Genomic DNA, 25,245 nt, shown 5'->3' with positions numbered 1-25,245 from the left:
AGATACGGTAGATGACTCCTACAGTCTCACAGGTGAAGGGTCGTCTCACCTGGAAAGACTGTTTAGGACCTTAAATGGTAGGGAGAGAGGAGGTGTAGCACTTAATCCACTTGCAAGGATAAGTGGCTGGAGGGAGATCAGTGGGAGGGACAAGTAGACAAGGGTGTCGCGTACAGAGTGATCCCTCTGGAGAGCAGAAAGTGGTGGGGAGGGAGGACCTACTTGGTAGTGGGATCCTGATCGAGATGGAGGAAGTTTTGGAGAATTATGTGCTGGGCGCAGAGGCTGGTGGGCTGGTAGGTGAGGACAAGAGGAACCTTGTCCCTGGTAGGATGGGGTGACAGCAGATGTGCATGAAATGGAAGAAATGCAGTTGAAGGCAGCATTGATGATTGAGGAAGGGAAGCCCATTTATTTGGAGGAGGAGGACATCTTCTTAGTTCTAGAATGTAAAGTCTCATCCTGAGAGCCGATGTAGTAGAGACAAAGGAACTGAGAGAAGGGGATGGCGTTTTTACAAGTAACAGGGTGAGAAAAGGTATTGTCCAGGTAGCTATGAGAATCAGTGGGATTATAATAGACATCAGTAGATAAGCTGTTTTGAGAGATTGAGGAAGGGGAGGGAGGTGGCAGAAATGAACCAGATAAATTTGAGGGCAGGGTGGAAGTTGGAGGCAAAGTTGATGAAGTCGACGAGTTCGGCAGGGGTGTGGGAAACAGCACCAATGTAGTTGTCAATGTAGCATGGGAAAAGTTGGGCAGTGATACCAGTGTAGGCTTGGAACAGGCAGGCATAACTGGGCCCCATGCGAGTATCCCTTTTTTTTTGAAGGAAGTGGGAGGAGCCAAAGGAGAAATTATTGAGGACAAATTATTCTGCCAGATGGAGAAGAATGGTAGTGAAGGGTAACTGGTTGATCTGGTGTCCAGAAAGAAAGGGGGAGCTTTGAGGCCTTCCTGGTGGGGGATGGAGGTGTATAGGGACTGGACATCCATAGTGAAACTAGGTTGAGTGGGGCCAGGAAACCTGAAATCATTGAAAAGATCAAGATCATGTGAAGTGTCATGGATGTAGGTAGGAAGGGGCTGAACTTGGGGGGGGGGGGGGTATTGATAAAACAGAGTCGAGGTATGCAGATATGGGTTCTGTGGGGCAGGAACAAGCAGAAACAATGGGTCTACCTGTGAGGCAGGTTTGTGGATCATGGATAGAAGGCACAGGATGAGGAAACAACGAGGTTGGTGGCAGTGGGTGGGAGATTCCCAGAGTTGTTAATGTTGGTGATGGTGTGGGAGAGAATGGCCTGCTGCTCCTTGGTGGGGTCCTGTTTGAGGGGTAAGAAAGAGGAGGTGTATTGCAGTTTTTGCCAGGCCTCGGCGAGGTAGGGGGCTACTACAGCACTTTCTTTATCTGTGGGTTTGATGATGAGGTCAGGATTATTGCAAAGAGAGTGGCGAGCAGAGCATTCAGAAGGAGTGAGGTTAGAATTGGAGAGAGGAGTGTTGAAGTCTAGATGGTTGATGTCAGCTGCTGACAGGACGATGAAAAGGTCCAGAGCAGGTAGAAGACCAGGAAAAGGTGTCCAGGATGAGGAGGAGGGTGAAGATGGGAGAAGGGGTCATCGGTGTGGAGTGGAGAGTCCTTGCCAAAGAAGTAGGCCCAGAGATGGAGGCAGAGGAAGAAGAGCTCAGCGTCATGATGAGCGCAGAACTCTGAGATGTGGGCACAGGGGCACAAAGTTGAGGCCCTTGCTGAAGACAACATTTTGCCTCAGAGTGGGGAAGGGTGGAGGGGATGGTGAAGGCCCAGCATGGTTGATAGTTGGAATTGGGGGTGGGGTGCAAGGGGTTGGAGGTGCTTGAGGAGAGAGGAGGGTCGGGGTGCTCAGGGAAGGTGTGGTTAAGTGGAAGATGAAGTCTCCGAGGACCCATGAGCTGGCAGCGGGGTATAAGAGACGTGGGATTGCGGAGTGGTAGTGGGGGAAGGGTAGATAAGGGTCCTAGTGGCAACGTGTGGTCCTGGTCTGTACATGCTGTTGCTAAAGGCCACAGTCTGAGTTGGAGGTGAAGACAGGTGGATAGGAAATAAAGGGTTGGAGAAGGAAAAATCTGATAGAGGAGAGTGGACCATAGAAGGGGAAAGAGGAAATGCAGGTGAAAAGAGGTGAGAGGCCAAAGTGAGGAATAGAAGGGAGGGGAAGGGAATTTTTTTTCCCACTGGAAGGAGAAATTGATATTGATGCCGTTAGGTTTGACTCTACCTAGGCACAATATAAGATGTCACTCCTCCACCCTGAGGGTGGCTTCATTGTGGCACAAGAGGAGGCCATGGACTGACGTGTTGTAATGGGAATTGGAATTAAAATGTTTGGTCACCAGCAGGTTTCGCTTTTGGCGGATGGAGCAGAGGCGTTCAGTGAAGCTGTCCCTCAAATTATGACGGGTCTCCCTGTTGTAGAGGGGACTGAGAGAGCACTGAAAACAACAGAAGACCTCAGCAGATTCCCAGCTGAGGTGTCACCTCACCTGGTAGAACTATTGGGGCCCTGAATGGGGGTGAGGAAGGAGCTGAATGGGCAGGTATAGCACTTTGGCCACCTACAGGAATAATAGCCAGGGGGGAGGTCGTGGAGTGGGGGAGGTAAAGTTATGTTTGGTGGTAAGGGCCCTTTGGAGATGGTGGAAATTGCAAATAATGCTCTGTTGAATGTGGAGGGTCATGGGGTGGTAGGTAAGGACGAGAGGAACTCTATCACTGTTAATGCGCCGGGAAGATGGGGTGAGCATGGATGTTTGGGAACTGGAGGAAGTGCGGGTGAGGGCAGCATCTATGGTGGAAGAAGAACATCTCTGATGTCCTGGAAAGGAAGTCCTCATTCTGGGAACTCATCATATGGCAGAGATGAAGGAACAGAGAAAAGGGAATAGCATTGTTAAAGGAGACAGGGTGGGAAGAGTTGTAGTCAAGGTAACTGAGAATCGGTAGGTTTACACAGCAGTTCTCTGTTTGCTGGGATTGGTTGTCTGCATGGTGTCAAAAAGGAGGAATGAAAAACTTTGAAGCCGAAAGAAGCATGTTGCTTTACCTTGTGCCGATGTTGGTGAGCGCAGCTATTTCCAGCTTTGCTTCCAGTTGCGTGATGTGGCCGTAGTGATCCTGGCAATCATTTGTTAAGTCCAGGCTGTCATTTGCCAGCTGTCAAGGTCATTCAGGGGTAAAGTCCCTCCTTTAATGTTAGAACTGCCCTGTGCTGTGCAGGGATCTGAGCACAGTTGGGAATCGGCCTCCCTTCAACAAGCTGGTCCAGGAGAATGCTGCCAATGAATTCAGGCAGCTTGTCAATGATCAGAATATCCATCCATTCACAGGAGGACATTTAAACAATAATAATTATAAAACCTTAAAATTAGCTTTCTTGTTGAAACACCCATAGACACAAGTTCTTGTAATTGTCTATCTGATAGCCAGTAATCCAGGAGCAACATAGGACTATGTGTTACCTGGGATGTATTTTCTTAGTTGATGGGCTTCCCAGCACACCATTTGATTACATTCAAGAGAAAGAGCAGGAACAGATGAATTCAATACATTTGGACAAAAAAAGCACTTGACATCCAAAAGCATGCACTGGTAATGGATGGTCTTTGTGTCATACAGTCAGCGTGCAGTAGTGCCATACAGTCTGAGTGCAAATGATGCCTGGAGGGGAGGAATCAAAAATAAATTGCACTCATTTGCACCAAGTTATTTCTTCCAGATCCAAAAATTACAGTTGGAAAACCAGCAGGGGTTTTTTAGACATGATGACATGTAATTTTTTAATTTCTTGATGAAAGCTCTTCCCAAAATTGTTGTTTATTTGTGTTGCTTCTTATTTCTGAGATGACCATAAAGTATATCTTGTGGAAATTTCAACTTTTCAACTTCAGACAGCAGTTATTTCTGGCAACATGGTAACTGAAAGACAACACAATAAGATGCAGTGGATTGGGGTTAATTGGGCAATTGGGTAATCAGGGCAGCCGCTTATTTGGGACAGCTCTTAAGAACAAAAACAAATCACGAAAATAGCTGGGTTTCCCTTCCTTTATGTGGTACTCTATGCTGCTTAATTGGGGCAGGACTAGTTTGCAACTAGCATCAGTCATGTGCGCTCGTGTGGCCATTAGACGCAACATTATGCTAAGAGTGAGCAGGTTTTAAATAGCGTCAGTTGTGTGCGCCTTTGTGTTATGCTGCAAATTTGGGTAGATGGACACTGATTCAAAAAGCAGTGATATTTGATGATTTTGTTTTTTATTTTGACTTAAAGAAAAAACCAGACCCATGTTAAGATGCCGAAGACACTTGTTGTTAGCCAAAAAATTTGCCCTTCTGGAATAAATTATAAGCCATCTGCCAAACACCACTTATCAACAGCTGGCAGAGTTGACTGGAGAGTCAAAGTCTACAGTCACACGCAATGAAGGCAATCCATTATCTGCACTGATTTTGTTAATTTACAGTCAGCCAAAAGAATATGGCTGTATACACAATGAATTTCTCCATGGATAACTATTGGATATTAATAGACAATTTATTGTATGTTTCTGATATTGGTGAGGGCGTACAGGGGTGAGAAACTCCAACTAGTGGAGGGGTGTCGCAGTAACAATGTGGCACTAAACATCAGTAAGAATAAAAGAGCTAATTGTGGACTTCAGGAAGGGTAAGACAAAGGAACACATACCAATCCTCATAGTGGATCAGAAGTGGAGAGAGTGAGCAGCTTCAAGTTCCTGGGTGTCAAGATTTCTGAGGATCTAACCTGGTCCCAACATATCGATGCAGTTATAAAGAAGGTAAGACAGCGACTATACCTCATTAAGAGTTTGAAGAGATTTGGTATGTCAACAAAAACTCTCAAAAATTTCTATTGATACACTGTGGAGAGCATTCTGACAGGCTGCATCATTGTCTGGTATGGGGGTTGGGGGACTACTGCACAGGACCAAAAGTAGCTGCAGAGTGTTGTAAATTTAGTTGGCTCCATCTTGGGTACTAGGCTACAAAGTACCCAGGACATCTTCAAGGAGCAGTTTCTCAGGAAGGCAGCGTCCATTATTAAGGACCTCTAGCACCCACGGCATGCCCTTTTCTCACTGTTACCATCAGGTAGGAGATACAGAAGCCTGAAGGCGCACACTCAGCGATTCAGGAACAGCTTCTTCCCCTTTACCATCTGATCCCTAAAAGGACATTGAACCCTTGAACACTACCTCAATTTTTAAAATGTATATTAATTATTTTTGCACCATTTTTAATCTTTTCAATATACATTGTAACTGATTTATAGAGCATACAGTGTCAACACTGTAGAGCGTTGGTTGATTGGCAGGAAACAGAGAGTGTGAATAAAGGGATCCCATTCTGGTTGGCTGCTGGTTACCAGTGGTATTCCACAGGGGTCCGTGTTGGGGCCGCTTCTTTTTACGTTGCATATCAACGATTTGGATTATGGAATAGATGGCTTTCTGACTAAGTTTGCTGATGATACAAAGATAGGTGGAGGGGCTGGTAGTGCTAAGGAAACAGTCTGCAGAGAGACTTGGCTAGATTGGGGGAATGGACAAAGAAATGGCAAATGAAAATGTCGGAAAGTGTACAGTCATGCACTTTGGTAGAAGAAATAAACAGGCAGACTATTATTTAAATGGGGAGAGAATTCAAAGTTCTGAGAAGCAACGGGACTTGGGAGTCCTTGTGCAGGATACCCTTAAGGTTAACCTCCAGGTTGAGTTGGTGGTGAAGAAGGTGAATGCAATGTTGGCATTCACTTCTAGAGGAATAGAGTACAGGAGCAGGGATGTGATGTTGAGGCACTGGTAAGACCTCACTTGGAATACTGTGTGCAGTTTTGGGCTCCTTATTTAAGAAAGGATGTGCTGACATTGGAGAGGGTTCAGAGAAGATTCACTAGAATGATTCCGGGAATGAGAGGGTTAACATATGAGGAACGTTTGACCGCTCTTGGACTGTACTCCTTGGAGTTTAGAAGGATGAGGGGGGACCTCATAGAAACATTTCGAATGTTGAAAGGCGTGGACAGAGCAGATGTGGCAAAGTTGTTCCCCATGGTGGGGGAGTCTAGTATGAGAGGACATGCCTTGAAGATTGCAGGACACCCATTTAGAACAGAGATGCCAAAAAAAAATTTTAGCTAGAGGGTGGTGAATCTGTGGAATTTGTTGCCACGGGTGGCAGTGGAGGCCAAGTCATTGGGCAGAGATTGATAGGTATCTGAGTAATCAGGGCATCAAAGGTTATGGTAAGAAGGCGGGGGAATGGGACTAAAGGGGAGATTGGATCAGCTCATGATGAAATGGCAGAGCAGACTCGATGGGCCGAATGGCCGACTTCTGCTCCTTTGTCTTATGGTCTTATGATTTATTGATTATTTATTCTATATTATGTAATGCATTGAACTGCTGCTACTACGTTAACAAAGTTCACAACACATGCCAGTGATAATAAATCTGATCATATCCTAATTTGTTATGTTATTTTGTTTAAGTACATAATTTGTCACACAGTTAAACTGTAATTTATCTTTTTATACTTTTTTTAAAAACTATTTCCATGAAACTTCAACTAATTGTGACAGCCTCTTAATTGGGTCAAAATGTACTTTTTCTGATGTGTCCCAATTAAGTGGAATCCACTGTATAGTGTCAACTGAACTTCTGTGACAGAACTAACTTGGGGAAATGCTCTAAATAAAAACAACATGCATTTCAAGTGGAAAATATTCCAAGGCATTTTATGGGAACATGCACAATCAACTCTAGTACAAAAGTCAGGAGGTTGTGTTGCAACCTTATGGAACTCTGGGTAGGCCGCATCTGGAGAACTGCATACAGTTCAGGTGCCCCACTATAGGAGGGATGTTGAGGCTTTGGAGAGGGTGTGGAAGAGGTTTACCGGGTGTTGCCTGGTGTCGAGGACAGTCTAGATATACTTGGGTTGTTTTCTCTGGAGCACCGGAGGCTAAGGGGAGATCTGTGAGAGGCCTACGAGATTATGAGAATCGTAGTGGACAGAGTATCTGTTTCTTAGGGTTGAAATGTGTAAGGAAGTACAAGGTCATACACTGTGGTAGAAGGAGTAAAAGCATAGATTATTTTCTAAACGGGGAACAAATTCAGAAATTGGAGGTACAGAGGGACTTGGGATTCTCTCTCTCTAACCATTAACTCGCAGGTTGAGTCTGTGGTGAGGAAGGCAAATGTAATGTTAGCATTCATTCCAAGAGGACTGGAATATTAAAGCAAGTGTGTAATGCTGAGGCTTTATAAAATGTTGACCAGATCATTTGAAGAATTGTGAGCAGTTTTGGACCCTATATCTAAGAAAGGATGTGCTGACTTTTGAGATGCTCCAGAAGAGCTTTGAGAATGATCTGGAACTGAAAGGATTAACATGTATGAGGAGTATGTGATAGCTTTGGGTCTGTACTCGAATTTAGAGGAATGACTACTACTGAATATTGAAAGATCTAGATAGAGTGGATACGCAGGGAATGTTTCTAGTCAGAGTTTAGGCCTTGAGGGCACAGCCTCTGAATAGAAGGACAGAGATATGGAGTTACTGTTTTATTCGGAGTGGTGAACGTGGAATTCATTATCACAGAAGATCGTGGAGGCCAAGTCATTGGGTATTTTTAAAGCAGAGTTTGATAGGTACTTAATTAGTAGGGGTGTCAAAGGAGAATGGGGTTAAAAGGGGAAATCAATTAGCCATGATGGAATGACAGAGCACACTCAATGGGCTGAATAGCCTATTCTGCTCCTATGTTATGGTCTTATATTCTTGTCACCATACGTCATTACAAACTTTTACAAATAGCCTGATTAATGTACCCTGATTGTTAGTATCATGGTCTAGTCCAGCAGTGTGCGTGCATAAGAATGTGAAAAAAGCTGCAAGGAGTAGTGAACTCTGCCCGATGCAGAACAGGCACATCCCTCTGCACTGGCAGTATTGACATGAAATGCTGCCGTAAGAAGGCAACGTGCGTAACCAGAGATCCCGTCCATACAGACCATGCCATTTTGCTCATAGCAACCATGAGGCCGGAGATGGAGTACCCTTGCAGACCTGCACCATCAGGTTCAAAAACAGCTATTTGGTTTTGGGCAAAATCCTGATGACTGCAGTTCAACAAAGCCATGAATGCTTTTATCACTTTGAATTAAAATGGACATTTTGGTTCTTTTATATTGTTTTTTAAAAATGTATTAAATTGTTTTTTTTTGCCAAATCTGTGTTGCTGTTGCAAGTAATTTTTTGCACACAGGTGCCTATGCATATGGCAAACTCAACTCTGACTCTGCACCGAAAGGGTTAAAGCAGAGACACGGTTCATGAATTGCGGAAGATCAGAATTATGAAGTGCCATAACCTATCAATGGTACTGTGTTTTCAGAGGAAATTTAATGAGAAGTTGTAGGGACCTGGGATAGATTGCAGTGGCATCTGGAGCCAGTGAGAAAATAAACCACTGTAGGAGATTTATGGGGGGTAGAAAGAAGAGCCACTGGGCTCAGCTAGAGCATGGAGACCAGAGTGGAGGAAGACAAAATGGCTCACGTTAAAATCCATTGAGACTTACAATATTTGATGTCACTTGTGACTTTTCTGCTTTTCTGCCTTGTATTTAAATATTTCTCAACAGACACAATCTTGAGAGATTCAAAGATGGGCTAAGTAAGTGCATTATGTTTTTGGGGGGGTGGAAAATGATAACAAGCTGGACTTTGGAAAGGATAAGATGGTAACAGATGGTCTAGTGGTGATTTGGCTTAAATTGGGATGATGATGGCAGATTTAAAAGAGCTAATAATGTTGACATCTGCTATTAAAAGGGAGTTTAGAATAGCTGAAGAGAGAAATGTCTGTAATGAGAACTGGCCCGGGGTCAGGAAGAGTGACCATCCTTGAAATTTCACATAAATCAAGTTGTTGTCCATTTCTTCCCTCTCCCAGTATTTAGCCATGCGGAGTCTTGAAGTTCAGCATCTATTTTGCAACTGGGGTGGGGGGGAGGGTGTAGAATATTTCTGGCAATGTGGAAATAAACTGATATTGAGAGAATCATTTGTTTAAATTTGTTCACACTCTAGACTTCATGTCTGAGCCTCATTACCATAAGATGAATGTCAATTTATTGTGTTGTGAACACATTCATTTCTGAGAAAAGTGTATGCTGCAAGATTACAGGGTGAAGTTTCCTTCTGATCTTACTGAAAACAAGACTTAAGAGTTAATATCCACAACTGCACAGTATAGCCTCACAGAAGATAGTAAAAAATAACTGAACATTTAGTTTCATGCAGACTTGTCTCTGGGCCGAGAATTGGATTTAGAACAATCTGTCTGGGAAGGGAAGGCAAGATTGTATGTGCTAATAGGCTAGACTCAACTCTGACCCTGGATTTGAATCCAGCCAGTTTAATGGGATGCAAGTTGTCTGCTGCTTGTCATTCAGGGGCGAAGTGAATCTGAGCAGTCTTGGTCTGAGCCGAAAATAAAGTTGTTTCATTTTATTCTCTGGAGTCCCTGCTGTTAACATTCAGCCAGCCCCCTCTGAACCTCTTTGCACAATCAAAGAGAATGGAATGGAAGTAGAGTTGAGACAGTGAAAGACACTATCACTGTAAAGAGTGACAGAGTTTGGAAGATAGGATTTATATACATGATTGCTGTATGTATGAGGAGTGCTTACAGGTTGCACAAGAGGGCCACAGAGTGATTTCCATATTGTAACTCTGCAAACCAGAATTGATGTAATTCAGTGACTGCCAATAGGGGACCATGATGGCAGGTTTCACTATTCATACTCTGGGATTTTGATCAGAACAGTGCCAATGAGAATTGTCTCCAATGGTCTGGCAGTAAGTAAATTCAGTTTTTCTTTGGAAGTTCCCGCAACAAAGTGACTTCAACAGTTTCTCAGGTGATAAATGGATGAAAATATTCATCAGATTTTTATGGTGTGATAAGTTCATTAGGGGTCAAAATGCTAAGAGAGGTAGAACCTGAAATTGCTACATTATTTAAAAATACATTTTAAAATAATTGATCATATCTGTCATTGCCAAATGATTTAATAAATGAGTCTTGATCACTTGTCATAGAATTGCCCTGGCTCATTTTGTCATTGGAAGCACATCTAGAGGATATTTTTACTTTAATAATGGAGCACGTGAAACAATAATGAATGGAAACCATTGGCACCAGATGAAATCTGAGACTCTGGAATTTGCGAATGTTTTAAAGCACCTATAATGTCCCCAGTGCTACAGACGGAGTCGCTGGAAACAGCAAATGGCAGAATTATCTCAACATTCTGGTGATGAATTCCAGTTTTTAAAAGAATTGCTAGTCCTTCTGAGTGTTACATTAAGTACATTGAATTGTATATGTTGCAAATTATATTATGGAATGTGCCTCCAGCAAAGACATAAAATAAAGGAGCACGGAAATCTCGGGGTTCTGCCTGCAAGAGAATGAATCTCAGGGTTGTATATGCTGACATTTATGTACTTTGATAATAAATTTACTTTGAGATTATGCTGAAGTCATAAATTTGCTTTCTAGGCCATAGCTTGACCACTGCCTACAGTTTCAGTCACTATATCAAAAGAAACATACGACGGCAGAGAAATTTATAACACTAGAAGAACATGACTGGGAATGTTTGGAATAAATGAGACTGAGGGAGGCTTTTTAAAATCGTGATGGACCAAGCTAAAATAACTTGGAGCAACCTACTTGGCAGATGAGTCACAAAGCAGAAGATCTAAATTTAAAGAAATTCATGGAAGGATTAAAAGACAGATGAAGTAAAGTTTCTTTCATTAAGAGGGTGGTAGGAGTTTGCAACACACTGCTTGAAAGGATTGGAGACAAAAACCTTCACAACGTGTCAAGGGAAATTTCTGTGTGTGTGTGTGTATATGTATATATTTTTAAAGGACTATTTAAAAGTCATTCTCAGTATTATCTTTTATTATTTGCAGAGTTTGTTTTCTTTTGACTGTTCTTAGTCTTTATTTATGGCTTTCATAGACTCTATTGTATTTTTCCCCTTATAATGCCCGCAAGGATAGGAAGTTCCAAGGAATCTCAAGGTAGTTGATGGTATATGTACATTGACAGTTTTACTTTGAAGAGTCATGGCTTACTGGAGAAGGAGCCGATGCCTAGGTTTGGAATTAGGCTGGGAAGCACTCTTGATTTTCATGGACAAAATTGACCAAATGCTTTTACACTTTTTAGGACTATGTTTAGAACTAGTCGGACTGGCTAATTATATTTAAATATTGATTAACATTAAAGAGGCACCAAGCACATTGCATGTAACATGAGGATGTTCTCTCCATAATACTGGGTTTAACTCTGTCGAACCACATTGTGGGCAATGAAAATTGGCTGTCATTACTGACTCATTATGTGTCGTCTGTGTCTGCATGTTAAGTATGAACTTGCCACATAAAAAGAATAAGGAAAGGTAATATAAACAGGCGTTACTTTAAAGGAACATAAGAACCCAAGTATATTAATCCTTGGAAGTAGAAGGATGTTCAGAACAATGACGCATATTAAATCCAGGGACTTGTAACTAGAAGCATAATGTCTAAAAAGTGAAGTTGCTATTTAATGTTTTCAAAACATTTGTTAGATCACAACTTTCCATCTACCTCTGATCACCACACTTCAGTAAGTATATGAAAGGTCCTTGAAATGGTCATTAAAAAAAGTTGCCATATAGTAAAGAGGCTGAATTGTTCTTCTTAAAGCAAAGAAGGATGAGAAGAGATTGGATACATGTGCACCTGATGTAGATGAGGAAAGAGAAGGGAAAATAGTCAGTTTAATAGATAAAGGACCAGAAAATTAAGATTTATATTCTTGTGCAATAGATGCAACAAAAAAACAACTACCTTTGCAGAATAGCTATTTCTGATCTTGAATTCTTTGGCTGGAAATTGTGGAAACATGATCAAATATTCCTTCAAAAGGACACTAAAGGGGAAATTATTTAAAAAGCTCAAGGGAAGGAGACTGACCAGATAACTTGTAGCAAGCAATTACTTGATGAGCTGATTCAAATGGCTGCTCCTGTGCTGTAACAATTCTGTTTACTCTCAGAGCCCCTTCTGTCAACTGGAATTAATAAGGGTTTGATCCTTGACAAGGCTCTGCATTATGCATGGCCTTCTGTATCTCCATGTTTGGGTTGGATTTAGTGGAAGGAAAGTCCTGTCCATGATACAGCTGAAATATCTTTGCTGGCCAGGCCACATTCTTTGGATTAGCTTGTAATAAAAAAAATCAAGAATCTGATATTCAGAAATTATCAAACAAAATCAGAAACGATTAAATGTTGGAGCACAAGCACTTTTAAACAAACAGAATGTGTTACATAAAGATAGGTTGTGCAAAAAGGAGTAAGTCTATATTATCCCCTGCTGGCTTCTCCATTCAAGTGTATTGATTTGTTGTTCCTTTTCGAGCCTAACTTGGCGTAGGGTCTGTGCTCAGATTCCCCAGTTTAAGTACGGTTGGCTTTTACTGTACACGTTTCACTGCTGGAAGTGGGGAAACCTATTCTGAAGAGCAGCCAGAGATTTCTGCACTAGTGCACGAGTCATAAACTTGGTGGGTCTCACGCAGAGAAGTGTCAGGAGTTTCACAATGAATTGGCATCCAGATTCAGTCTTAATTAAGTTGCATCTTTGCTTAATTTCAGGTTGTTGACATGCTACTTCTAATATTCTAAGGAAAAATATAAATACAGCTGTGAAGTTAGCATGATAGAATATCCAGCACTGTTTTATTCTCTGCTATTAATTTACAATGGTCCCTTGTCAAGATTGTCACAAAATTCTCAAAACCCAAACTATCACAGTGAGCATGTATCAAAATAATAACGTTTAAAATATGACACAGAATCAACACAAGCTTCACAGCCTGTCCATACAAAAGATATATGCAATTTGAATAGCTATCTGTTTTAATTAAAAATGACAGAGTGAAAGAAGCATGTATTTTATATCTCTGAGACATCTTAACAGCTAAGATTTACATAGTACAACTGTTTTTTTTTTCTTTCATGTTAATGCTTTTGCTCAGGAAGAGCCAAGTAAGACAAGGGACTGGCCACTAATTTTACATTATATGTGGGCTGAGTGCAAACCTTTTGTGCACAGGACGAGTCCGTCTGGAAAGCCAAATATGAATCATGTCCATCAAACCCACTGATGCAGCTTCTCTCCCTGGCTTGTTCTGACCTCTCCCACACAGACTGACAAAGTCCGATAGCTAGAACAGTGGTCCCTCAACTGCTGGGCCGCAAAACGTGTCCTACTGGGCCGCGAGGAAACGTTATGATTTATTGATATGAAACGACATGAGTCAGCTGCACCTTTCCTCATTCCCTGTCATGCCCACTGTTGAACTTGAACGCACGTGAGGTCATCAGTCACCTAAACGCAGTGATACCCTCGCACCAGGGATCACTAGTTGAACTCGGGTAACCGGCCGCCGGGAAGTACCATTGGTACTGGCCTGGAGCGCGGACAGATGGGCGCACCTTTTAGCACTACCTACAAGGGCTACCTACCCTGTCTCACTTCCTCGCTTGGTCGGTCACTCTCTCCGGACTGTGACGGCCACGGCCCCGGCACGGAGACCTCTGGCCCTTACCTTGTCCTCCACATTCATACGAGGAAAATATGCGCTGTGTTTAATATCCAAACGTTACTTAAAATGTTGTGATACTATTGACCACTTATAAGTGAGTTATAATTGACTTACCACTATATTCATGCAAAGAAAATATGCGCCGTGTGTTTAATATTAAATTCATTAGATAAACTGTTTTAGAAATGAAATTGAGTGTATTAGGCACTTATAAGTGACATAATTGACATCACCTATATTCTGGTCGTGATTAACACACCCACACCCATCCCCCCCCCCCCCCCTGCGGTCAGCCAGTCCACAAGAATATTGTCAATATTAAACCGGTCCGCGGTGCAAAAATGGGTGGTGACCCCTGAGCTAGAAGATTGCAACTGAGATGTTATGCAATCATTTGGCCCATTGAGTCTTCTTTGCTATTCAATCATGGCTGATTTATTTATCCCTCTCAACCCCATTCTGCATTCTCCCCTTAACCTTTGACACCCTTACTAATCAAGAACCTATCAACCTGTGCTTTAAATATACCCAATGACTTGGCCTCCAGAGGCATCTGTGGTAATGAAATTCCTCCTCAGCTCTGTTCTAAAGAGATGTCCTTGTATTCTGAGGCTGTGCCCTCTGGTTCTAGAATCCATTCCCCCCACTACAGAAAGCATTTTTCTCCACGTCCACTTGTAACTCCACAAAAATCTGCTCCTTGTAATAGAAACATTACTTTTGCTAATTGCTGCGTACTGAGCAAATTGAAATTCTAAATTAAGTGACTTCTCCAATCATGCTTTCCATTAATAAGCACTTTGCGGTTGAAGCTCTTATCACCACCTTCTTATTGACGGGTTTTGTCTTGTCCCCATGTGCTCCCTGTGTTGTGCTTTCATGTGTCTCACTCCACCCAAAGGATTAAAAATTTGCACTTTAATCCAGGCTGATGGTTTAAACCTGTTGGTGGTACAGGCAGATTGAAAAGGTCAGGATGTCGGGGCCTGAGTTGAAGGGCGGGCCTGGTTCAGCTCGCTGGTCCGCAACATTTACTTGGTTCTGCACTGAACTTGGGCTGTGGCCTTCCCCAGAATTGGTTGCAGTGATGCCTGGCTTTGTGCCTGTGGACTCATTTTCCTAAACTTGACCCATGGTATTCTTTTAATGAGTTCCTTTAGGTTTTGCTATTTTGTGATTGCTTGTAAGGAGACAAATCTCAAGATTTTATGAAGTATATGATAAGAAATGTACATAGAACATAGAAATTTATGGCACATTACAGACCCTTTTACCCACAACATTTTGCGACCATGTAACCTACTCTAGAATTTCCGTAGCACATAGCACTCTATTTTTCTAAGCTCCTCATACATATCTAAGATGCCCTTAAAAGACCCTATTGTATCCGCTTCCACCACCACCGGCGGTGCATTCCACGCACCCACCACTCTGTGTGTGGAAAAACTTACCCCTGACATCCCCTTGGTCCCTTTTTCCAAGCACCTTCAAACTGTGCCCCCTCCTGTTAACCATTTCAGCCCTGGGGGGAAAATTCTCTGCCTATCCACACGATCAATGCCCCTCATCTTATGCACGTACTTTGACCTTTCCTCAGGAGGTTGCATGTCAGTCGAGAAGATTAACTTCAGTGCTTGTAATTGTAACTGTGGTCTGTTCAGTCAGTTGCTTTCTTTATTTAATCCCAGATTTTGATTTTATTCACATCTTGCAGATCTTTGTTTTTACTACAAATAAGGGTGTTTTAAAAAACCTGATCCAAATTCAATGTTCATTGTTTAAATCTGTATCTGTCTGACCTTTGGCAGCAGTGCACTGATTTATAATAGAAAATCAGGGAGGAAATTACCTTGTGTGACACAGGAAGGTTTGAGAGAAACCACTGAACTGTCATTCTCATGCTGATCAGCAAACAATTGAGGAAAACGCACTCAGACTGTCTACCAAGCCCTGACCCCTTAACCTCAGTGGTCTGTAAATCACTCCCCCCCCCCCCCATAACATTATACCATTCATTTCATTCCCCTCTGAAGCTACTGATCCAAACTGGAATCCACAGAAGCTAACCATCAGCCAGATGTGTCCCCTTATCTAATCTCAGCAGAGTGTCAGTGGTAGATTCATGCATAAAAGGTTTAGCAGTCACCTGTGTACAAAGTCAGTAGTTCTCCAGTTCATAAACTTAACCATACACCGGGATTGTTCGTATTAGTTGTTTATCTGCTTGAAGTCTTAATGACAGTGTTAAAGTACAGGCTGACTCAAAGAAGAGTCACTACAGAACAATTGCACTCCTATTGTCTACAATTGATGGAAACTCTGCTGCTCATTTAGTCATAAGTAGGATGTTGTCCAGGTTTCCTTTTCGTTCCTGCGAACAAAGCAGCTCCCTCCTCGAAGATGGTGCTTCTCCGAGCCCCAACCGAGGGCCCGATCCTTCCAGTAAAAAGATCCGCTGCGGCGAGGTCTGGGATGATGTGTTCATAACTTAAATACAATCAAGTGGCATTACATTAAAGTCTAAGCTGTGCTGCTTCATGGTGACTGATGATAAGCATCTGCAAACATCAAAATGTCCCCGAGGACTGTGAAAGGAATTAAGAGTTCTACTGTGCTGAATCATGTGCTGTAAAGGATATTAATCCAGATCATATAGTGATGGGGCTCCATGAAAGTACATTATTGGCAAAATGACTTGAGTGCTGCCAAACATAAGTTAGAATGAGAAATTCTCATTGGGGGATACAATTGAAGATGGATTACTTGCAAAGAGAATTTAGTTTACCAGAGGGAGTGTTCATCTAGGCCATAACATAATATTATGTTGTAAAGAATGTTTAAAATTGTATCAAAGTATTGTCAAGAAAACAGAGGTTAAAATAATTCACTTCAGTTTGCATCAGTGTAAAGCAGTAGAACAGACCAAAGCAGTTTAGCGAAAAAGCAGACAGCTCTATTATCTGTATTCTGTTTAAGTCCTGTCCAAAAAAAAAGACGTTCATAGACCTTGTTCACACACAAACTGGTTTTGAAGAATAAAGGATTAACATTGCTTGGGTCTCTAGTCAGAAAATTAATGAATTTTTCTGACAAAGTATAACTAGTACAAAACAATTCCCAGTTAAATGATAAGGCAGCTTTGAAAATGTCTGTATCATTATACAAGCTGCGAATGCATTTCTTCGTAAATGGGCATATTTTTCCATCCATGTATAATGTAAAGCATAGCTAAATTCTTTATTACCTCTCCAATGCTCTCATTTCTTCTCCAAGGTGATGGCTAATGGTGCACTACAGTTTAACAGATAGCTGAGGTACTGGAGTGTGGCTACTAAGCAGTGTCTTCATGTGGAGGCTGTAAATGAGCTAGGAATTTGTGTGATGCAACCCTTGATATTAAGTGAAGATACTATTTATTCTGCACTAAATAATAATGCATGGTCTTCAATAATAATGCATTTTAATAAGGAGTTTGTATAAAATCAAATGTGTACTACATTTTGGTGCTTTTTATATTTTCTTTCTGTTAATTATATTTTCCAGCAGTCTCTATGCAGGAGGATATTTTTATCACTTGTATGACTGGGTGATAAAATTCAAAGTTTACAGAAAAATTTTGTCAGATCAAGTTGTTCTGCTATTTAACAGATAACATTCAATTATTTAAATGATCCATGTCCATTCTGACATTGCTGTCAAAACTGACATCAGACAAAAAACATTTGTCAGTTTTCGGACTAGATAAAAAAAAAATCCCATTTATTAAAATAGCATGAGATAATTGGCCTACTGTGTGGACAAATTCCACTTTGATCCCAGTTGTAGCTCTGCAACAGTAAAGATTTAAAAAAATTAGTATTACTTTTCACAAACCATTTGAACTGAATCTATTATTATCCACAGCTATTCATCTCTAGCCTTTAGCAAAATTGCTGTCAAAAATATGGTCTGAAACTTTTTCTGGTGTACAGTACATTCTCAGGTTTAGATAATGAAAGGCGAATTTTAAATAAGTTCAATAGTTTCCTGTTTCAGCCTCCGTCTGTTGAACAGTGGTTTTAGGGAAACTAAGTGTATTGCAAAACACAAATTTGAAAGATGTATCAAAGCTGTATCTTGATGTGAGCCTGTTCTAGTTGTGAAACTTGCGACCATGAGACAGTTCGTTCATTATGTGCCATGTCGTATGAAGTAGGTGATCATGGTCCCATGTCCATGATTGTTCTTGGCAAAAAAATTTTAACAGAAGTGGTTTGCCTCTCCTACCTTCTGGACAGTGTCTTTACAAGCTGGACCCCAGCCTTCAGAGATTGTCTGCCTGACATCAGTAATCAGATCTGCATCGGATGCTCAAAGGAGCATCCGCCACTGGCTTCATGTGGCCTGAGTAGGTGGTACGCCTTGCCCAAGGGTGACCTACAGGTTAATGGAATGAGCTCCTCCTCATTTGGTAGAGATGCATCTCCAGCCCACCACCATGAGTGGCTAACTCAAATACCAGAGCTGTGTTTAAGGGGAGGCTGGATAATCACAGGATGGTGTTGGGGTGCCCAAATAGCACTCAAACGTTAAGGTGGACCAGTCGATCTGTTTCTGTCTTCCCGCTGATTTATTGTGGAAGGTGCCAGTAGTGCATCAAGCCCATTATTTGCACTATAACAGGTGCTCCCACAGGAGCTTTAATTGTGACTCCTTTTGGCTGACCACAGATTGTGTATGAGTGTTATGTTCATGTTTTTGATAATTTCTATGTGGACATCTATGCCCCTCTGATAAATCCCAGCCAATGACATAGTAATGCTTGACGTGTAGTTTATTATGTGAAGGATCAAGGTGTAGATTAGCTAAGTTATGTTATTTTTTTTTGAACCGAAAGTTCATTAGTTATGTGCTGTGTCATATGACATAGGCGACCCATGGTCTTTCCCTGACTATGATGATTCTTGGCAAACCACTTCTCTAGAAAAATTTACTGTAGCTGCCTTCTGGGCAGTGCCTACAAGACTGAGGATCCCAGTCATTATCAATACTCCTCAGAAATTATTTGCCCGGCATCAGTGGTCATGTAGCCAGGACTTGTGATGTGCACCGGCTGTTCATACGACCATTTACCACCTCCCATGGCTTCACGTGACCCTGATTGGGGGGTCTAAGCAGGTGCTATTCCTTGCCCAAGGGTGACCTACAGGCTGGCAGAGGAAAGAAATGCGTTTCACCTCCTATGGTAGACATGTATCTCCACCCAGCCACCCAAAACCTAAAGTTATCTGACAAAATCTGACATAATTTCAAAGTAAAACTGAGAAAGGCTGAAAGGTAATGGAGGATGGAAATGAATGAACATAAATTAAATGCAGGCAGACCTTTGAATATCAGACTTCCTTGTATTTTTGATTAAATTTGGACCCTCTAAAGCAGAAAGGCTACCTGTTTAAAACATTTTCAAAATGTTGGTGAAAAGGAAATGGACAAATATCAAAATGGGATGATATAAACGGCACCTGACAAAGGGCATTTGCTTGAGAAGTGGAAGATATGGATCTCAAAATTGAGTTTCATCATTTCAGGTTTTGCACTGAAAGATGGAAACTGCTGTTCTTGCATGTAATCTAAATGATGTTTCATCAATCTCGGAAGAGGATTATTTTGATCAGCTTTGATTAATATGTATTAAATCAATTTGATTTCCTCACCATTTTAACCAATTATAAGGCAACCGTGTACTCAATGACATGACAATGACCCCAGGAGCAAAGACAATCAGAATGTGAGTGCTTGTGAAAAGATTTCCATTTAACTTGCATTTATGTTTATTTGGCCTGGAAGTATTATTTCTCTAAAACATAATATACAGTAGATGTTAGAATGGGTAGTAAAGCAATCTGATTCAAGCAAGCAAATCTGTTTGAATTTCTGCTATTCTGATAAGTTTTTCTCCTATAAGAGCTAGGAGCAGAATTAGGCCATTCAGCCCATCAATTCTGCTTTGCTATTCCATCATGCCTGATTTATTATCCCCTGAATCCCATTCTCCTGCCTTTTCCTCATAACTTTTGATGCCCTGATTAATCAAGAACCTATGAACTAGCCTTAAATCAACCTCTGCCTTAAATATATCAAATGACTTGGCCTCAACAGCCATCTGTGGTAAAGAATTCCACAGATTCACCACCCACTGGCTAAAGAAATTTTTCCTCCTCTCTGTTCTAAATGGACGTTCGTCAGTTCTGAGGCTCAACCTTCTGGTCTAAGACTCCCTCATTATAGGAAACATTCTGTCCATATCCATTCTATCTTGACCTTTCAATATTCAATAGATTTCAATGAGATCTGGCCCGATTCTTTTAAACTCCATTGATTACAGGGCCAGAGTCATCTGGTGCTCCTCGTGTGTTAACCCTTTCATTCCCAGAATCATTCTCGTGAATCTCTTCTGGACTCTCTCCAATGCCAGCTTACCCTTTCTTGGATAAGGGGCACAAACGTGGCCACCCTACTCCAAATGTAGTCTGACCAATGCCTTTATAAATCTGTAGCATTACATCTTTGCTCTTGTATTCTAGACCTCCTGTAAAGAATGCTAACTTTGAATTTGCCTTCCTTATTTTGCAGAATGGTTTCTTTTAGAAGGAAATCTTGCCTAACAAATGTGTTGAAGTTCTTTGAGGAAGTAACAGGCAGGATAGACAAAGGATTATTGTTTTGATTCTCAGAAGGCCTTCCAAAAGGCGCCACACATTAGGCTGCTCAAAAGGTTAAGAGCCCATGGTATTATAGATACCTTCCTGTAATAACTTGGCTCAACCTGCAAGTTAACCTTTAGGGAATCCTGCACAAGGATTCTCAAGTCCCATTATAATTTTTTCCCCGTTTACAAAATAGTCCATGTCTTTATTCCATCTGCCAAAGCATGCTCTTCCCTACGTTATATTCCATCTGCCATTTCTTTGCCCAGGCTCCCAATCTTTCTAAGTCTTTCTGCAGTCACCCTGCTTCCTCAATACTACTTGCCCCGCCACCCAGCTTTGTGTTGTCAACAAACTAGGCCACAAAGTCATCAATTTCGTTATCAAAATCATTGAGGTACAACATAAAAAGAAGTTGTCCCAACTCTGAACACTGCAGAACACTACACAAGGCAGCCAATCAGAAAAGGCTTTCTTCATTCCCACTCTGAGCTTCCTGCCAGTCTGCCAATATTCTATTCCTTCTAATATCTTTCACATAAACCTGTGGAACACCACTAGTCACCGGCAGCCAACCAGAAAGGGCCTCCCTTTATTCCCACTCTTTGCCTCCTGCTAGTCAGACAATCCTCTACTCATGTTACTACCTTTCCTGTAATACCACAGGCTCTTATCTTGCTAAGCAGCCTCACGTGCGTCACCTTGTCAAAGGCCTTCTGAAAATCCAAATAAACAACATCCAATTACTCTCCTTTGTTTATCCTGCCTGTTATTTCCTCAAAGAATTCCAACAGATTGTCAGACAAGATTTCCCTTTAAGGAAACCACGCTGTCTTCGGCCTATTTTATCATGTGCCTACAAGTACCCTACAACCTCATCCTTAATAGACTGCAATATTTTTCCAGCTACTGAACTCCAGCGAACTGGACTATAATTTCCTTTCTTCTGCTGTCCTCCCCTCTTGAAGAGTGGTGTGGCATTTGCAATTTTCCAGTCCTGTGGAACCATTCCAGTGGTTCCTGAATCTAGTGGTTCTTGAAAGATCATGACTAATGCCTCCACCAGCTTCCACTTTCAGAACCCTGGAGTGTAGTCCATCTGGTCCAGGTGACCTATCTACCTTCAGACGTTTCAGCTTCACAAGCACCTTCTGCTGAGTAATAGCAGCAATACTCACTTTGCCCCCTAACTCTATGCATTTCTGGTATTCCACAGTGAAGATTGATGCAAAGTACTTAAGTTCCTCCTTAATTTGTTTGTCCCCCATTACGACGTCTCCAGCGTCATTTTCCAGCAGTCTGATATCCACACTCGTCTCTCTTTTACTCCTTGCATATCTGAAAAAACAATTGGTATGCTCTGTTACTTTATTGGCTAGCTTACCTTCATATTTCATTTTTCTCTCTTTATGGCTTTTGTAGATGCCTTAAAAATTTCCCAGTCCTCTATCTTCCCACTCATTTTTGCTATTTTATATGCCCTCTTTTGCTTTTATGCTGACTTTGACTTCCCTTGTCAGTCACGGTTGCCTCGTCCTCCCTTCAGAAAACTTACTCATCTTTGTGATGTATGTATCCTGCACCTTCTGAATTTCCCCCAGAAACACCAGCCATTTTGGTTCTGCAGTCGTGCCTGCTATTGTCCCTTCCAATCAACTTGAGCCAGCCTCTCTCTCATGCCTCAGAAATTCCCTTCAATTTACTGTAATACTGATACATCCAGTTTTAGCTTCTACGCAGACTGCAAGCTGAATTTTATCATATGATTACTACATCCTAAAGATTCCCATGCCTTAAGTTTCCATATTCAAATCTGGGTCATTACATAACATCCAATCCAAAATTACCTTCTCCATAGTGGGCTCCACCACAAGCTGCTCTAAAAAACCGTCTCGTAAGCTTTCTACAAATTTCCGCCTTTGGGATCCAACACCAATGGATTTTCTTAATTTGCATATGGAAATCTCCCATGATTATCTTCTCAGTATTGACCTTTTTACATTCCTTTTTATCTTCTGTTATAGTTTGCAGCCCACATCCTGGCTACTGTTCAGAGGCCTGTATATAATTTCCATCAGGGTCTTTTTACCCTTGCAGTTTCTGAACTCTACCCACAAGGATTCTGTATTTTCTGATCCTATGTCACCTATTTCTAAGGATTTGTTTTCATTTTTTTTTCACCAATAGAGCCACCCCACACCTGCCTACCTGTCTTGCCTTTCAATACATGTTAAGCTCCCAACTACGTTTTTCTTCCAGCTAAAGCCCAGAGATGCCCACGATATCATACCTGCCAATTTCTAACTGCGCTGTAAGATCATCTACCTTATTCCATGTACAGCGTGGCTTCAATTACAGCACCTTCAGCCCTGTATTCATCACCCTTATTGATTTTGGACCCTTTGTTGTACGTTAACTGCACTGACTGCAATTTTTTCCATTTATTTATTTATTGAGATACAGTGCAGAATAGGCCCTTCCAGCCCTTCGAACAGTGTCGTTCAGCAACCCCTGATTTCACCCTAATCACGAGGCAATTTACAATGAGCAATTAACCTGCCAACTCGTATGTCTTTTGACTGTGTGAGGAACCTGGAGCACCCAGAGGAGACCCACACTGTCACAGGGAGAACCTCCTTACAGACTGTGGCAGGAGTTGAGCCCCGGTCACTGGTTCTGTGAAGCATTGCACTAACTTCTGCACGGCCGTGCATCGTCTGCCTCACAGTCTCACTACACACTGCATCAACTTGTATGCCGAGTGCCTCATTCTCAACCCCCTCACTCCTGTTCCCAGCACCCTGACAAATTAATTAAAAACCTCCCCGAGCAAGCCTGCTCACAAGGATATTGGACCCTCTCAGTTTCAGGTGTATCACATCATTTTTGTACAGGTCATACCTTCCCCAGAAGGGATCCCAATGATCCAGAAATCTGAAACCCTGCCCCCATCACCAATTCTTCAACCACACTTTCATCTGCCAGATCATCCTATTCTTGCCCTCACTGGCACATGGCACAGGCAGCAGTCCACAGATTACTACCCTGGAGGTCCTGCTTTCTCCCCAACTTCCTATATTCTCTTTTCAGGACCCCCTTCCTTTTCCTACCTACAATACTGTATGTCATTGGTACAGATTATGTACCAATACTGTTCACCTTCCCCTTTTAGAATCCAAGGCGTCCCTGACCCTGAAACCTGAGAGGCAACATGCTATCTGGGTAACTCTTCCTCACCCGCAGAATCAGCTTTCTGCTCTAATTATGGAATCCCCTATCACCACTGCCTCCCCCTTCTAAACCACAGAGCTAAACTCAGTGCCAGAGACCTGGTTGCTGCAAATTCCTCCTGGTAGTTTACCCTCACTGGCAGAATCCATGCAGATTACTTATTGAGGGGAATGGCCACTGAGGCACACGGCACTGGCTGCCTCTTCCCTTCCCCTCTCCTGACAGTCACGCAGGGACCTGCCTGTTGTAATTTAGGGTTACTATAGCTCCTATCTATCACCTCCTCATTCTCTCGTACGAGCCAAAGCTATACATGAGAGTGTGCCTAAGGACTGGCTAAATGACTTCTCTCCATGCTCTTAATATTTAGTGCTTCTGTGAGCTTGCATTTCTTTTATTTTGTAAGGAGTCCACCTAACTCTTCAATCATTTACTCCAGTAATTGGTGCTTGCTAATCACTGACAAGCTAAATGTGCGGCCAACTGCTGCAGCAATGTTCAGAATGTTATCTTTCCAATTGGCTGTGCTTCATTTGACCTCCCCATGACTCTGTAAGAGCGAAGTCATCTTTGACACTTCCTTTCCCTGGAACATGTATTGAGACGCAGAAAGGTAAATTAAGGTTGTTAAGAAAGTCATCCACCTTTTTTTTTACAGTTAACAAAGCCATTCCTTGTTTCCCACACAGATTTATTACAGTCGCTCAGAGAATAAACAGAAACCATCTCTCAAGATCCATTCTTAACGTTAAGAATACATGACACTTCACCTGCTCAGTGGAAAAGTTCTGTAGCCAAATTCACTTCAATAGAAAGTAGATTGGCAGCTAATTTAACAACAAGGTTAATTTAAATTACCCCACTTTTTTTAGTTTCTTTTTGGAGAATTCCAAGCAGGCAGGGGAATTGTGGAAGAAAAAGATGTGTTAGGAATAGTTTTGTTTCTTGCAGAACTTGGCATGAGCAGGCTGGCCTATCGTGAGTAATGGGAAAGGATTAGTAAGATCTTTTGCTAAAAATGACCAAAAGGTGGTGTGTACAATATGTAAAATTCCAGATATAGCTTTGGGGCTGAACACCACAGGGCCAAAGCCATTGTCTTTAGTTTAAGTAAATGCGGTTATAATATGAATGTGGAGCTATCTATGGTTAGCTGAGGAAGGTCAGTAGATGAACAGTTGCAGATTTGAACCAGATATCTGAATTGTACTCAGCAGGAGCTTGTTTCAGATAGACAGATGCCAGGATAAAGAGAGAGACGGCCTGTAATTAGCAAAGGAAATAAAGGGTAATAAATTGAAAAACCGGAATTCAAAGTGGCGAGGGTTGCTCGTAATCCCGAGGGTTTGTTGGATCCAGCAGCGGGAAAGTGAGGAGGAAATTGACTTTGAGTGAAAACTTGAATCTAGCTTCTAAATAAACAGTAATCAGAATCAGATATTTTATCACCAGCATATGTTGTGAAGTTTGTTAACTTTGCAGCAGCAGTACAATGCAATACATAAAATATAGGGGGAAACTGAAATAAAAGGAGTAGTTAGATAGTGTTCACGGTTTCAAAACCCATTCAAAAATTGGATG

The 25,245-nt window shown here is 41.8% G+C and overlaps 1 protein-coding gene and 1 long non-coding RNA gene across 3 annotated transcripts in view; one reads left to right on the top strand and one right to left on the bottom strand.

Moving 5' to 3' along the window:
* The window catches only part of frmd4bb (FERM domain containing 4Bb), a 317,520-nt gene that overhangs the window by 10,829 nt on the left and 281,446 nt on the right, over positions 1 to 25,245 (top strand). The window lies entirely within an intron of this gene.
* LOC132377876 (uncharacterized) overlaps positions 19,572 to 25,245 on the bottom strand; it is a 105,116-nt gene continuing 99,442 nt past the window's right edge. The window contains exon 4 of the long non-coding RNA XR_009506823.1: positions 19,572 to 21,771. This is a non-coding gene — a long non-coding RNA (uncharacterized LOC132377876). The remainder of the gene's footprint in view (positions 21,772 to 25,245) is intronic.

The sequence above is a fragment of the Hypanus sabinus genome, chromosome 19 (assembly GCF_030144855.1).
Source record: "Hypanus sabinus isolate sHypSab1 chromosome 19, sHypSab1.hap1, whole genome shotgun sequence".
Classification (NCBI taxonomy): Eukaryota; Metazoa; Chordata; class Chondrichthyes; order Myliobatiformes; family Dasyatidae; genus Hypanus; species Hypanus sabinus.
The sequence above is the reverse complement of the archived record's forward strand: the minus strand, read 5'-3'. Positions and strand labels throughout refer to the sequence as shown.